This window comes from Aedes aegypti, chromosome 2, assembly GCF_002204515.2.
Source record: "Aedes aegypti strain LVP_AGWG chromosome 2, AaegL5.0 Primary Assembly, whole genome shotgun sequence".
Taxonomy (NCBI): Eukaryota; Metazoa; Arthropoda; class Insecta; order Diptera; family Culicidae; genus Aedes; species Aedes aegypti.
In genome coordinates this window covers 424,538,511-424,554,569 of record NC_035108.1, presented here as the reverse complement: position 1 = coordinate 424,554,569, position 16,059 = coordinate 424,538,511, and the positions used below count along the sequence as shown (strand labels likewise).

The window sequence follows — 16,059 nt, the reverse complement described above, 5'->3', positions numbered from 1 at the left end:
CTTATAAACGCAGAAAGCAACCTGAATTCGATGTCAACTGAATCACGTGGTCCTCTTACGCAAAGCGCACGTTTTTACGGAATAATAAGATACCTATAAAAAACGCTTTCTATTGTGTATACAATGCCTAGGCATTATTAAAGTATTGTTTTTTTTTTTGTCTAGCGAATTGGGAGTCGTAAGTTCAAATCCCACTGGTAGCGGATCTCTTTGGGTTGGCAATTTTCTCGACTACCCAGGGTATAGAGTATCGTCATACCTGTCACACGGTGATGAGCAAAAATGGTCAATCGGCAAAGTAAGCTCTCAGTTAATAACTGTAGAAGTGCTCATATGATGAAGAAGCATTCGATTTTTACTGAAAAGACGTGTAAATTTTCGTAAATTTCACTCAATTTGTGCATTATATATAATGTAAGGTACCGTGGGGTAAGTGGATACAGCAAAATCAACAGTTAAATTCATTGTTATGTACAGCTAACGTGAATAATGTAACTCAAACTTTTTTCTGTGGATAACAAATAAGGCACTATTATACTTCAAATCGTCATTTATTTCGAATTTTCTGATTGTTATGTATTGAGTATGAGAGACTTAAAAATTTGCGCCAAATGATTCACTTGCTCCACCATGGTGGGGTAAGTGGATCACCATTAAAAAAAATCTGTTCTCGAAACAAATGTAGTGTGATTATGTTTAATAAGAATGTTATTAGTGCTAGTAATGTTACATTTTAATACTTTAAAATAAAAAGTACCTTTATTTAATCAAAATATAATAAAAAGTACGTATATATTAGTTCATACTAATATGAACAAAAAAACATTGTAACTAGATAAATTTGGAGAAAATTCATCCATTTATACGCATAAGTTATACAGAAGTATTGTAGGATTATTCCTAACGATATTTTCGAAAAACACTCTTGGTTTAAAAATATTAGTTACATTTACTTTTGAATAACAAACTGAAATCCTTCTATTTTATTTATAAATATATGTTTATCATCTGTCTAGAGCAATTTATATGGTCAAATAAGGTACGATACTATGCTTTCGATTGGAAAATTAGTATATTTTGCTCTTTTACAACTTAGCTCATATATACCACGCAAAGTTTCGTGTAAATTTTGAAATTATTATATTTTTTATATTTTTTTATACCCGAAAGGTTAAAAAAAACTTTTAGGTGGAATAATTCAAATTTTCTATGGTCAATTTGACAAATTCAAGCTGAGAATGGAACAAAATAAAGGAATACAACATTTGCGGATATTAAAGCTTTTTAAAATTCTCGTAAGCAGTCTGCCAATAAATGATAATTATTCTTGATCCACTTACCCCACCCCATTAAAAAGTAGGGGTAAGTGTACCATGTCCAATATATTTGTATTTATTTATAAAAATGACATATTTTTCATTGTGATTCATTCAGTTAGAACTGAAATGCTCACCATGTGTCGAAAAAAATAATAGAATTCGATTTTAGACAGAGATACAATGGATTTTTGATTGATGGAAAACAATTTTCTAATTAATTACTTTTTGCAGCTAACAAGTTTGCTTGTGTTAGTGTACGTGTAGTACCAGTTTTGCAATAGTATGAGTGTGAGCGTAAGAATATAACCTGAAACGAAGCAATGGTGCGAAAACATTCAACATATTCAAGTATTTATGCTTTCTATTGACAAATGATCCACTTACCCCACTGATACACTTCCCCCACTGTACCTTATATGTAATGTCTAGATTTACGATAGCTGTTATAAATTTCCACTTGTCTGGTAAGCCACAAACACGACAAATTATAATCAAATTATCAAAAGATAAAACAGGTAGAAAAACTATTTTGCGATTGTTTGGACCTTTCCAGTGAAACCCTAAATTTACTTTGAAAATGATTCGAATAAGTACCACTGCTTAGATAACAATCTATCAATTTGCCAAAGACACTTGGGCCAACGAAATGGCCATATTCTGGCTCTACGCTATAAAAATCCACTCTATACTAGATTAGTGATGTTATGCCTCAGCAATTCTCGCTGAAACCAGGCCACCATCGCCACCCATCGTTAGAATTCCAATTTTATGTCACTGATCGCTATTACATGCTAATACTAAAGGGTGGTCTTTTCAATTCTCTCAAATTTATGGACCCCTCGTACGTTAGCTAGCTAAACAGTTAGCGAAAAAAACATGTTTCGACATGATCAGTGCTATCATTTATTATTATTATTGTCTTTATTAAAGAGACTTTCAGCCCTTGGCTGGTTCGTCTCTAATCAAAATAGTGCTAACAAGTAATAGAATGAGTTTTCAACGATAGATTTTATTGTAAGAATGCCATTTTTTCGAATAGGTTAACTATAAAACGAAACACCAAGAATCGGTTCTGTTGTTTTAGACTTTTGAATTAAATTTAAATGGCATTTTTGCCCCTATCGTTATATATCCTTACAATATAATTTTGAAATTCAATCCAAAACTATTGAATTTGTAGTACTTTTGGATGGTTTTCAATGTATTTTTGCGCAAAACAATGAAATGTTTTTCTACTGAGTTTTCATAAACATTTATTGACGGGCTTAATAGTATAATCAGCTATCGCTTCTGCTTTTCAAGCAGGAGGTCGTGAGTTCAATCCCAAGCCTGTAATACAAACCCCGCCTCTTAACGAGAAAAAATGGGTTGATACGGAGTGAAGTGAAAACATCAACAAAAACTAAGATTTTAGAAAACCACGTTTGAAAATTGAGACTGATGTACCGTGACCTGCTCTAATTCCGTGTGTTGCCTAATACCGTGTGTTTGGAAATTATGTGGATTTCTAGCATATTATATTTTTTTCCAAATGATTGTCACAAACGTTAGCACATTAAGTAGTATTTAGAAAGCCATGACAAACTTGAACTAAAGTTGCACTCACAAACAAGCAAAAATAATGTTAGAATGTAATCGCCTGGTGCCAATATACGGTATTAGGGCACGGTTGCTTATGTGTTCCAAATACCGTGTTTCAGTTAGAATTCCAAAATGGCGAAGTGAAATATATATTTTATTTCCCGAATCAATCATGTAAACCTCAATACGTTCTTCGATACGAAAGTTTTAGTTTTGATGCGCTTCGTTCGTTCAATTGAGAGATGTTTCAAAATGTGACTCAGCAGTCGGGGTCAGATGCACGATATTTGGAACACTGGTATCAACATCAACAACAACAACATCAACTGTAACTATGGTTAAAATTTTCAAAATGGTTCAAATCATATTTTTTATGCAAAGTATATAAAACGGTCTACTATATAAAACATAAAAGACTTGAAAATAATTATATGTTATTTTTATCTGATCGATTAAAACTTGAATTTTTTTTGAACCTCACGGTAATAGAGCATGTCACGGTAGCTTTTAGTTCGGAGGTATTGAGGTTTTTCAGTAAAGTGAATATCGTCATGATATGATGCCAAATCTGATACCTCTAGATTGAATTGAATTGAATTCATTTGAATGTGTTACAGTCACCTCTCCACAACTCGATATCGAAGGGACCATCGAGATAGCGAGAGATCGAAACAAAGAACAAATTTCAAATGAATACTAGATTGAAAACCACTTCGTTACCAAGAAAATAATCAACAGTGAGACGTCAGACGCGTTCCTAATTTGGTTTGAAACCGAAAAAATCGGTCTAGTTACCTTTGATAATGGTCATATCGACATATGGAGAGATAATTGGGAACACAAAATCAACAGAAACACATCGGGATATGGAGATATCGAGATGTGGAGGATATCGAGATATGGAGAGAGAAAATGTATGCAGAATGAAGGGACCGAAGAAATCATCGACATAAGGAGAGATATCGAGATGTGGAGAATTGACTGTACAATCATTTATGGATGTATTCTCGGAAATGCAACATTGATATTGCATTTCAAATACATTTGTTCTGCTCATGTAGTTTGTATGATATCTTTTCTGCCACCAACAGCTATTCATTTTACCGACAGAGTGCAGGTAAAATGAATATTTTCGTAATAGTAAAAATATGGAAAAATTAAGCTTATTTTACTCTGAATTTGTGTCGCTGCTCTAGATAACATCCCTATTTTTGATTGCGATAGAACTATACAAATTCATTGTTTTTTCATCATAAACATACCCCTACCATGGTATCGGCACCCTATATTCGCCTACAGGCAGTGTATTGGATAGTTTGTAGTTAAGTTGACGTGAAGTTAAGAGCACGTGATAAACCAAAATGATAATGAATGATGATATACCTACCTAATAGGTATTACCCAGCAATGATGTCGAGTATTATCTATTCAATCATTTCTCTGTTACTCTTGTTCCGAGATACGACGTTACAACGCTGGCATAATGTGTAGAACTTTCTTATTCAGCAAAATCCTCCAGGAAAACAAAATTTTAATGTCTCTTGCGTTCATCGCGTTTCTGCTCCCGCGTGAGAGCAACGTAAGCGGAATCCATGCTTAGTCTATCCCAGTTTTTATTCGGCAAGTCAGCAATACATAACCCGGTTCATACTCTAAATCGAAACTCAGCAATAGCATCGATGGAAGCTGCTCAACTGAGCGAACATCATCTCGTTGGTAATTCGGATTAGATTTCCATCGTCGTGATTAGGCGAAAGATATTGTACCGGCCTGGAGCTGATGCGCGACATGGAACCATCATCATCAACGCTTTATAGTCGAAGCAATACAACAGCCAACAAGCAGAGCAGAGCAGAGCAAGCAAGCAATCATCACCCAGAAGCATTCGAGTCGTGTCTAGAGGGAGACTCGTTCTTTTTTCTTCTTCCCCCTCACCGTCGTCGTCATCGTCGTTGTTGGCGTTGTTGTTGGGGCACGGTGTGTATACGGCAACGGTTTATCACAAAAAAATAGACATTGCTACATCTTTCATTCTTCGAAAATTAAGCTTTCCAGTTTCCATTTGATGTGTTACCAAAAAACGAATAGGATATCCGTCATTAACAAAAATGAGTTATCCAAGTTTTCGTTCAATTTGGTAATCATGTTCATCACAATTTTGTGGGAATTTCGATCAAGCTTTGGTACCAAAGAAATCGATAAGATATTTTTTCTCTTCCCAACGGTTGAATTGGCAAAAAATCTTACACATCAAACTCTGGAAGAACAATTTGGTCTGCTATTTGCTTAAGGGAACTATTTAGCCACTCTTTGCAATAGACTTCGTTGGTCGCAAACCATGCCATTATTTAAGAATATTTTGGACCAGTGACTTAACTGCATCACCTGCATGCTACTATTGAATGGTAGCGAGCTGGGCCATCAAAAAATTGAAGAAGATTTCATCGACTTAACATGTTGAAAGTTTGATCATCAATTTCAAAGGAGTTGATGGATCGTACTTTGTGTGAGAGTTTTTGTCATTATTAGTAGCTTGTGAGTTGGCGACATGCTTGTTGGAAAGTACAGGCAAATAATCCGCAGCATTGGTTTGGGTAGCCTCACTCGCGATGAACATCAATAGATCATCATCCAAATCCATTCCTTTAGATTCCGGCCATATTAGTTCAAATTATAGTACAGTCGACTCTCCACATCTCTATATCGCTCCATATGTCGATGGTTTCATCGGACGCGATATCCATCTTATGTCGATGTGTTCTTGTTGATTTCCGTTCCCGATTTTCTCTTCGTATGTCGATATTCCCAATATCAAAGAATACTAGACCAGAATTTAGTGGTTAAAACAGTCAACAGTGTTTTTTTTATCTAGTACTCATTAGAAATATGTCCTTTGTCTCGATCTCTCCCTATCTCGATGGTCCCTTCGATATTGAGATGTGGATAGTCGACTGAACTAAATTTCTTTTACCCCCCTTTTAGTTTAACACCAAGTATACACGCAAACAAATCCGTTCTCATAACCGTGAAGAAAAAGTCATAGTAAACGGAACGCATTGCTTGTTCTATTTTATGATTCAATTTCCAAAAGCGTGATTGTTCGCATCTCGTTTTTATGAACCTAATCAATAATCCAAGAACACAGTTCTTGCCTCTTCCACTAGTGTGCTGGTTTAGTAATGCTTTCGGTATCATGACTCTCCAATCACGATATCCAGAACCCATTGAACCATTTTTACGATTACATTGCGACAGCGTAGGTGTTTTACTTGATTGGCACGATAAAACAATCCCGGAACTTCCGATAGCAAAAGTGTCCCCCAGTTTTGGAGCTTGTTTAGAGGGGATTTATCATGCACTGCTGTCTCCCCTGATCTGATCAAAGTTGTCCGGTAAATTCGGGTGGAATTGCTCACCGTATAACATGATTTGATTTCTTCCTAATGGAGCACAACTATCAATGTACCTGCAGTGAATGAACCTTGTTTATCGTAACTATTGTCGAATTGTCTGTTGTGAGCTTTTTTTGCTTCACAGAATGTTTATTTCTATGAAAATAATGTAAAATTTCAAAACCATGTGCGGTGCAGTATTGACAAACATCCATAAACTTTTAGTCCTAAACAAGGATTTAAACATAGTATAAACCTGAAAGTTTGTGAGGATGCTTAAGATATATCCCCAAACCAGATTTCATTACCAAAACTCGTACCAATTTGCTCTTGCTCATTCACTTGAAATAATTGAAATTCTGTTAGATATAAGGATATTCCTTAGAAAATTGCATACATTTAGGCATTTTCTGCGTAGTTCTTGAAATTTAACTATTCATTATTTCTATAAATATTGTATTGTTAAGAATTTGGCAAGCATATTCGGATTCAGCGTTCTCAAATTTATTATGTAGAATTGTTTTTAAAACTAACAATAATCGCATTGACAAGTGATGAATTTCACCCCAAAATGAGATCCCCCGATTTTTTATTTCAGATTTTTTTCTTTGCAGTAAAATGACATTTGTTAGAAAATGTCGGTACATGAGCCAATGAGGCTCACCTTCGTACTTGTTTTCCTGCATTCAGTTGTTTGGCATTGTCAATATTATAGGAAACAGACAAGAAAAATAGTGAAAATTGATCAATTTTACCTGAAATTACGGTAGCAGTATACGATTAACAGTCTCTCATATTGTACTGCATATTATGATAGTTTCAGAGAGCGATACGTGAGAGATTATCTAAATTTTCTCAGGATTCAATCCCTGGTTATGACAATTTACGCTTATTTTCAAATTCTTATCATTTCTAATAACTTTTATCAATGATACTTATCGCCGCGAGATAATTAGCAACGGTTCAAATCATAAAATCAGTAAAAATCTAACAGCCTGTCGAGACCCGTTCGATGTCGATACCAAAGACGAGAAGATGAAATGAAAAGCAAAATCCGATAAAAGGATCACATTTACATAACGCAATTGCATCATCCGTCTAGGAACGAATATAGGCATTTAGGACTGCGCTCGAGATAAGAAAACACGCCCACGCGTGACACGAATGCGCATAAGAAAGCATAGGTTAAGATTTTATCTCTGTTCATCCTTCAGAAAGTATACGATTAGATCCTTAAGCGTTACAAATGTTGCGCAATTTTATCACTTGGCACCACGTCTTATTTGAATAGGCTCTTCGGATCTGACGGAGAAAAACATGAAATAACGTTAATTTAGGAGTTCTACCAGGTTTGAATATAAGCATAAAACAAATAAAATTTAGTCCTTTTCGGACGAATACACCACCAACAAATTTACAAGTAAAATCAAAAATACGTTTGTAAATCCCTGGACTTAAAAGGGATATAGAAATTTCCACTCAACATAATTTCAGTTTTACATAATTATACATCAATAGTGTAACCTGTAGAGTTAAGATGACTTTTGTACATTTGACACGAAATAAATCAAGTTCAAAGCTCACTCCAGGGTTCATATTTATCCAAAACCACGGACTCTAAGTACAAGGTAATAATAAATCCAGCAGCCAAGTGAAAAGTTCTCTCCTTTACTGGAGAAAAAAGTGGAAAGGAAGTTCAGATAAAGAAGCGAAAAAGGATCTCCAAATGAAGAATCAAGTAGCTTCTGAAACTGACAATACTAATTGGATGAATCTTAATTCAACAGTGTATGGCGTTATTTTTATAAAATGTGTTGAATCAAACTAGAAAAAAGTTCTCATCTTGCCCCGGCCATCCTGCTCCGTCTTATCCTACACTTTGACATCAAAACTCGGACAAAAACCTCTTACCATCTCTTACTTTAAGGAAATAAAAACATGAAAAAAATGTTCGGGATCCCTTGGTGTATTTTGGAGTGGTTTGGCACGTCAAATGAAAAATAGGAAGCTATATTTTCAATCAGGGTAATGAGAATGGTAATATTAGTAATGAATTTCGCGAAACTCACTTTTCTCTCTTCACTACTATAGTTTAAAAAAGCCTTTTCGGGTTAATGATTTTTTTTATATAAATCAGTAGTGTCACCACAGGCTGGAAATGCAGGAAATAGAATATTTTTCTACCGTAGTTTTGAATTGCCTTTAGCCACGGGTGGTTTGCTACTTTCAAGACAGTTTGCCTACAGCGATAGGCGTGAGTTTCACTGGCTTCACTGACTGTGATTAGCAATGCTTTGCTACTGTAGTATGAATCTCATGACTTTTCCCAACACTATTTTCAAATAGTGAATGATTCAGCTATGCCTATTTTTTTGTAATAATGAGCTCTACCAGTCACGCCGTGCGGGATTGTTGGTGCCTTCGCGCGTCGTATTCCTTTGCCTTTGCTTGCTTACCGTCGTCGTCGTCGTCGTCGTCCATGTCCATGGCCCTCTCTGATGCTCGTCGTCGTCGCCGCCGCCTCTGACTGACTGACTGTGCACGGTAAAAAATCAGCACGTTCGATTGAATAGATTGATCACTTGACTCAATTCAAAACACAAATCACCATGATTTGAAGAGTTTCAACTTTGGATTTGCTCTACTGTCTCTAGAACTAGACTCTGAAGTTAAAAGCAGTTGATTTTGAACATCATGTCTTTTGTATGAGAGCAAACATTGACAGCTCGTTGTAGAAAGTGATTGAGATCAATTCAGTTCGTTTCAACAGATGCGAGTTAGTGTCGAGGTAAGACACTGGACTTGCACTCCGAAGGTTGGTGGTTCAAATCTGGGTCAGGCGGAAATGTTTGTTTTAGCTTTTTTTTTATTTCAAATCAAAACATGCAACGTTGAATTCAAGTGCTGTTACCTTGATTTTGTCAAGATTCAACAGTAGGGCAAATCCAAGTGTAGAACTATTGATAGCATGGTGCCTATTTTTTACCGTGTGTGTTGGATTCACATTCATTTCGTGCGATGTGAAAAATAAAAATGGCTGTAAATATCTCGATATCCGAGCGCTATCGGTGAAAAATAACAGTTTGACAGTGTTTTTGAGCAAATTCTAGCCCGAAAGTTGGTGCCGTAGTTGGGCATTTGCCCGGTGGACACCGGAGTGGTAAAATTCTGTGGATTTGACCTGTGGAAAGTGGACTTTTGAAGGTTTGAAAGATTTTGCTCGGATGGTGTCTCGTATATTGACGCAAACTTTTTCTTATATTGTGAAGTGATCTAAGTGGTAGCTATTGAACAAGTTACACAAACTAAAGGTAGGATAATGTGTTGTTTTCTAGTGATTAGTGAATGTATAGTGAACCAATAATGAAATTTTGTGTGCATACCAGACATCAATATCAAAAGACGCCGATGTCCAGTCAGTGTCGCGAAATTCCAGGGCCGAATCATTCTGGCTGAAGGTGAGCTTCTTGAAACCGATTTTTTATGATGGTCGTTGTCTTATAGCACATTTTGTTCCTCTTGGTGGTTGGGTCGAGAAGTGTTGGGTATGGGTGGGAGGAGTGGTAGGAAGGAGTCTTTGTCTCCGACTTGGGTCGCTCTATAAGCTGGTCAGCGCAGGCAGGCAAGGCATAGGCATAGTCTTTTTTTCGATTGGGTTCGCGTAATTTGCTCTTTCTCCCCCTCTATCAAGTCCAGAGGTGGCTGGTTTGATGTGAGCTGGCTGGCGAGGTGTTTCCAGTTTTCTGTGAAAATCGATAAAATCAAGATTCGTGTAAATCGTAATGATCGCGCTAAATTGAAGCCGATGTTATAGCTTATAGCTGTGGCAGGAGAACTGGAATTTCGTTGAGAGAACGGGGGGTGATGTTGGGGGAGAAAAAAAGTATATAATGATGTAGATATAGAAAGAGCTGTGCAAATAAATCATTCATTTATAAAACATTGCAATGTGTAGACAGATGGGGAGTCGGATCAGATTAAAATGTGCCGTGCGAGGTAATTGCGAACCGATGGAGATAATTGTGACAATTAAGAAGAATATTTATATGCAAGCAATTTGCTGTTTATTGGGGGATCTTCTAGTTAGTGAATTATGAGCTTCAGAGGTGTTGCCCAGTTGTGCTGCGGTTCGATAATATTGTAAATCTCGCATAAATTATGATCTTGCCTTAAGGTGAAGATGAATCGAAGCCAAAGTTCAAATTTTCAAGAGCACGGATCTGGAAAACCAAACACCCTTTTGAGCTGAAAACCTAATCGATTAGTCACCACCAGCTAATGACCAATCGATTAAGTTTTCAGCTTAAACAGATGTTTGGTTCTCCAGATCCGTACTCTTGAAAATTTTAACTTGGCTTCGATTCATCTTCACCTTAAAAGCCATTGGTAACCGATTGTGTAGCTCGTTGTTTTTAAGCACAGATGAAAACTATTAACATTATGAGATAGATGAGAATATTCTCTTCATCGTAGCATTGTTAAATAACTTATAAATCCGTTCGTTTGATGAGTAACAACAATCTACACATTTGATTACCATGGGTTTTTAGACGAGAAAACGTAGCAGGAAGGGGCTTTCATTCATAATTTCAGATAGTATTAGTCAAATCAGGGCTTCCCTACCGGTGATCCGCGGACTCCTAGGATCCGTGAAGGGTTCTCAGGGGGTCCGCGATTGAGAATCGAAAATTGATGATGAATAGGTAAATAAAAATTATTATCGAAAACAAATATTATTATTATTATAGAGTTGTAAACTTTTGATCTTTTGAATATGTCCATACAGTTATTTATTTTCTTTCTATCAACTGTGAAAATCCAGGAATCGTACCTTCAATGTCAGGACAAATTCTCAAAAAAAAAAAAAGGATCAGAATTTGGGTGTGTATCGGAAGGATTAAACAAAGCAAAACTTTTCACAGCTTCCACCCAAATCATTCGCGGAACTCTTTCCAATTTTGTATTTAGTGATTTTTTTAGTAAAATTTTCTACCGACATCTGTCACAGTGATCTTTGGTAGATTTCTACGTATAATCCTAATGAATAGGTAGGGTAGGTGTACCAGTTATAGCCATAGTGGTTCCCTATTTCGCCATATGTGATAAATTGAATGTCTCCACATTTTGAAAAGTTTTGTGTGTTTTAGCAGTAAGATATAGGATAAATCTTGATGTTAAAACATCGAAAAGATTGAAAATGTTATGGTTATCGAAATTTCACATATGGCCAAATAGGGAACCACTATGACCATAACTGGTACACTTTCCCTATATGATAAATTTTTTGGATATTTGCTGGCGATATTTTTTACAAATACTCCCCACGGCCGGCGAACAGTTGGCTTCTAAGAAACTCTTTACCAAGCCTCTTGAAATATTTACAGCAGCTTTCAGAGATGATCATTTCTGATGTAATCCTTAGGGATACCTTGATGAAATCCTCAATTAACTCCTGGCAATATTTTTGACGAATACAGTTGACTCTCCATAACTCGATATTCAATGGATCATCGACTTATAGAATTATCGAGTTATAAAACATACCGACACCAAAAATCACAAAATCGAAGTAACAAATTTCTATATTTCCAATACATATATTATCACTTCTGTAAGAAAGCAATACAGGTATACCTCGATTTAGTGGACCCTCGATTATATGGACCCTCGTTTTTATATACTACGATTTTATGTACATTTTACCTCGATTTTACGGACATTAAAATTTGTTGGTTTATTTTATGTGGTTTAATTAGTTCTAAACATGCGTTTTGTAAACGAAAGTTCAATAATGGGGTTTCCATTAACCTTCGGGCTGTCGCGCTGTTGTACTTTGTACAACAGTTGTGATTTATATGCTCTTATTTTGCAACAAAGATATCTATCGACACCAAACCAAAATGTATTCCTCAAGAATCTTCTTAAAAACAATACTCGACAGTTTTTATTTACAGTATGGCCCTTTATTATACGGTATAATCAACAAATGTACATGGAAGTCGCATATTAATGAACGCACTATGTACGGTTCGAGGAAACCACAGTTTGAAATCGTCATATCTTAAAATCCAGATAATATAGAAACTTGGGGTCTTCATTAAAGTTGTTTTGGAGGTGAAGTGCTATCTGATGGTACCTCATTTAATTCGGAATTTGACCGCTAGGTGGCACTAGTGAGCATGGAAGTTTTACTTTTGTTTTACAGATATTTCAGGATCCTGGCTATTTAGAAGGATGTCGATTTCGGCAAAGTTGTTTAATAAGTTAAGGACTATCATTTTTCGAGCTAGTTGATTCAAAATTTTGCTACTAGGCGGCGCTAGTGAACATGAAACTTTTGTTTGCAGATATCTCAGGAGCCTAGCTCAAGGGCTATCATAATTTGAGCCAAGAAATACGAAATTTGCCATCAAGCGGCGCTAGTGAGCATGAAAGTTTTGTTTTACGGATACTGCAGGATCTTGACTTTTTAGACAGGCACCTTCGGAAAAGTTGTTCAGAAACTTAGGGACTATCATTATTTTAATAAATCTCGAACTTTAAGGATTAAACAAAGAAATAATTTGATCTACTGAACAACTCTGCCAAAGACACCATCTTTCAAAGTGATCAGGCTCCTGAGATATTTGCGAAACAAATGTTTTATGCTCAATAGCGCCGCCTAGTGGCAAAATGTTGAATCAACTAGCACAAAAAATGATAGTCCTTAACTAACTAAACAACTTTACCGAAGACGTAATCTTTCTAGGTGGTCAGGATCATGAGATCTGGGAAACAAAAGCTTAATGCTCACTAGCGCCGCCTAGTGGCAAAATTCCGAATTTCTTGGCTATAATAATGATAGCCCTTAAGCTACTGATCAATTTTGCCGAAGACGTCATCTATCTAAGTCGTCAGACTCCTGAGATATTCGCAAAACCAAGGGTGTTGTACAAAGTACAACGCGCGACTACTCGCGTTACAAAAATTCGCGCGACGACCGAAAGGTTAAGTGTGCTATGCTTGTAGACATGTAGATCCGGTTTTGTCACAAAATAATGATAAATATACAACGAAGCCGTTACAAACTGAGAGGAGTTTTAAAATATGATGGCTTCAGAGCGCTTTTTTTAGTTATTTTTTGACATTAAAGGGCTTTCTAGGGGAAAAGCACTAATTTTCGACCCATTCATACGATTTCGCCCTACTTTGTATGGAAATCCGAAAATTGGCACAGTATTCTTGTAGGTCGAAAATTAGTGCTTTTCCCCTATTTAAATTTTGTTCCAACCAGCGAATACCCTGTGGTGCCCGCGTAATACCCTTTGATGTATAGCGTGATGTAAATAAAGGATTATTTTTTATATGTTGCGATTTATCACATTCAATATAGCGACAACTAAGTATGACAACGCGCTAATCAGAACGTATTGTAATTGTTAAATACCACTTTCAACTATGGATTCCACAATTTCGAATTTTTCATTCGTCGATTTTATAGGATTCAAAGATTGATCCAAGACCTCTTCTGGAGTTTTCTCGAAGAATTCCTTTAGGAATTGTTCAAAGAGATTAAGCAACAGATTACTTTAACGATTATGCATCTGTTGAGTACACCCTGATGTACCTGCGCGCCTCTCTATCCAATCTAGCCTCTTTAATTATTACATACACCAATCTACGCTGGTAGCGTATGATACCTTCTTACCTAAAGAGGGATATAGAACGTCATCATTCAACGGTATTTGGGACAAAGAAAACGTTGTTACCGTGAAAACCACAACATCATTCTAGTGCTACATTAATTTCCCTAATTTCATTACTTATTAACTATTATGTACATTTAAACCAATTTGAAATTGTGTTATTTAACTATAATTCACTTAAGGTAATAGTGTTTCTATGAACTACGTGGAAGTTATTGCTAAATTAATGAAATCTTATCTACAGTGTCGCCTTAAGCCTACAAAGTGCATTACCATAACCCTAAATCTATTCACATTGAGAACCTACATGCAAAGGTAAATTTAAACACTTAAAATACTATTGAAATACTTAAACTAAGACTGAATATTACTACTTATAATGAATAATGTTTGGTTAACAGGCTAGAAGATCGAAGCTCAAAGCTCGCATGATCACTGAAACAATCCAATAGCGCACAACGGGACTAAACGTAAGTCACAATGGACAAACATATATTGCAAAAATACTAAATGGACATTTATTAATTAAGGTAAAAACATGTAAACTAACATGAACATGCATGACATCCATTACAGGAATTTAATAATAGCCACATTTAAACGTAAATCCTACGTGTCCGGTCGTTTGTGGTATTATTATCTTGGAAATAAACCCTGTGCAGTTTTACGTTGGGCAAATTCCCAACATGCATCATTTATCAGGATGTTTGAGACAAACTCGCTCGGAGTATTATAGTATTTTTTTTACTGTAAGCTCCTATTTGAGCTCCAGAGGTACAAAACATGTTTCCATTAATTCGTGATAACATTTTTCAATTAATTTTTTCAGGTGTCTCCAAGAGTTTTCCTTGACACATCTTCAAAATCCTCAATGAATTACTTCAAACATTTTTGAAGATATTTTGAAAGTAATTTCTCTGGAAGGTATTCGGAAACTCAAACAAAAAAATCTTCAAAATATTTGTTTTCAGGTATTTGTGTTACTAGACGTACATTGAGGAAACAGGTCATACAGGAATATAATAAGATTAAAAAATGAAATTTTGCTACAACAAAAAGTTTTGTGTTGCATATGTTATCCCTATAAAAATAAACATAAAAAAGTTGCAACTTGGAATCGAACCAAGAACGGGAAGAGCACAAAGCGCGTTATTCACTCACACGTCAATTTTGATTGAAAGCTTGTTCAAATGTTCATTCTTAGGGTTTATGTTCCATAACAAGATATTATAAATTGCATAAAAACTCATTTTTATATATTTTTTTCTCAGTTTTTGTTATTCAACGGCAAACATTGTGCCTTTATGTAGGATACCTCGATGTATCCTCCGTGTAGTTTGTACTTATCAGATAAATTATATATCCGAAATTTACATACAGTCAACTCTCCCTTACTCGTTATCGAGTTAGAGAACCATAGTGAAAGCTGGTTTTCATGGCTAACTCGATGGTCCCTTGGATAGCAATTGCACTGATTTTGTGTTTTGTAACTCGATGGTTCTTTCCATATCGAGTAAGGGAGAGTTAACTGTATTTTGAAATGTCTAAAAGTAAAAAAGGAGGATCTAAATGCATTGTGCATTTTATGAATAATCCAATTTATTTAGATTATTTTTCAAGACTGACGAAAATGTTCAAATTTTACCCACAATACGTTACGTGCTAACACAGCAATCACCCGATCCTTCATGTGATGAAATTTTTTTAGCAATTCACTAAGAGTTGTATTTGTAATGAAAATTTGAAAATCAGGTTTGTTTTCTTAGACGATTATCTTGCGGATATTTTTGATTGCGGGTGAATTTGTTCGCTCAAGAGAAAAGTAACCGTCACCGTTTTATAAATAACCTAAATTTTTACTCCAAATCGAAGCAAAGCTCATGAAAGTCTATCATTGCACTGCTTTTTCTATCTGACATGCAGTGAAATGATATCCGTAGAGTTTTCTTTTAAATTTTAAACAAATACTGGGTTTAAGTTCTTGATGATTGCTGATGATTGAATGGTGGATTCTTGAGCGTTGAATAGATTTTCCATTTTGTGATTAGTGCGGTTAGTGTCAAGCATTTAGTCGTATCGATC

At 35.7% G+C, this 16,059-nt stretch overlaps 2 protein-coding genes across 5 annotated transcripts in view; both read left to right on the top strand.

The window, feature by feature from the left end:
- The window catches only part of LOC5573111 (zinc finger protein 624), a 73,222-nt gene that overhangs the window by 16,569 nt on the left and 40,594 nt on the right, over positions 1 to 16,059 (top strand). The gene's annotated exons all lie outside the window — the stretch shown is intronic.
- The window catches only part of LOC5573115, a 174,472-nt gene continuing 167,701 nt past the window's right edge, over positions 9,289 to 16,059 (top strand). The window contains exon 1 of one of the 4 annotated variants that reach the window (XM_021847526.1): positions 9,289 to 9,452. The gene's annotated coding sequence lies outside the window, so the exon portion shown is untranslated. Of the gene's footprint in view, positions 9,751 to 16,059 lie in introns of all 4 variants that reach the window. The other 3 variants (XM_021847524.1, XM_021847521.1, XM_021847523.1) reach the window with 3 other exon arrangements.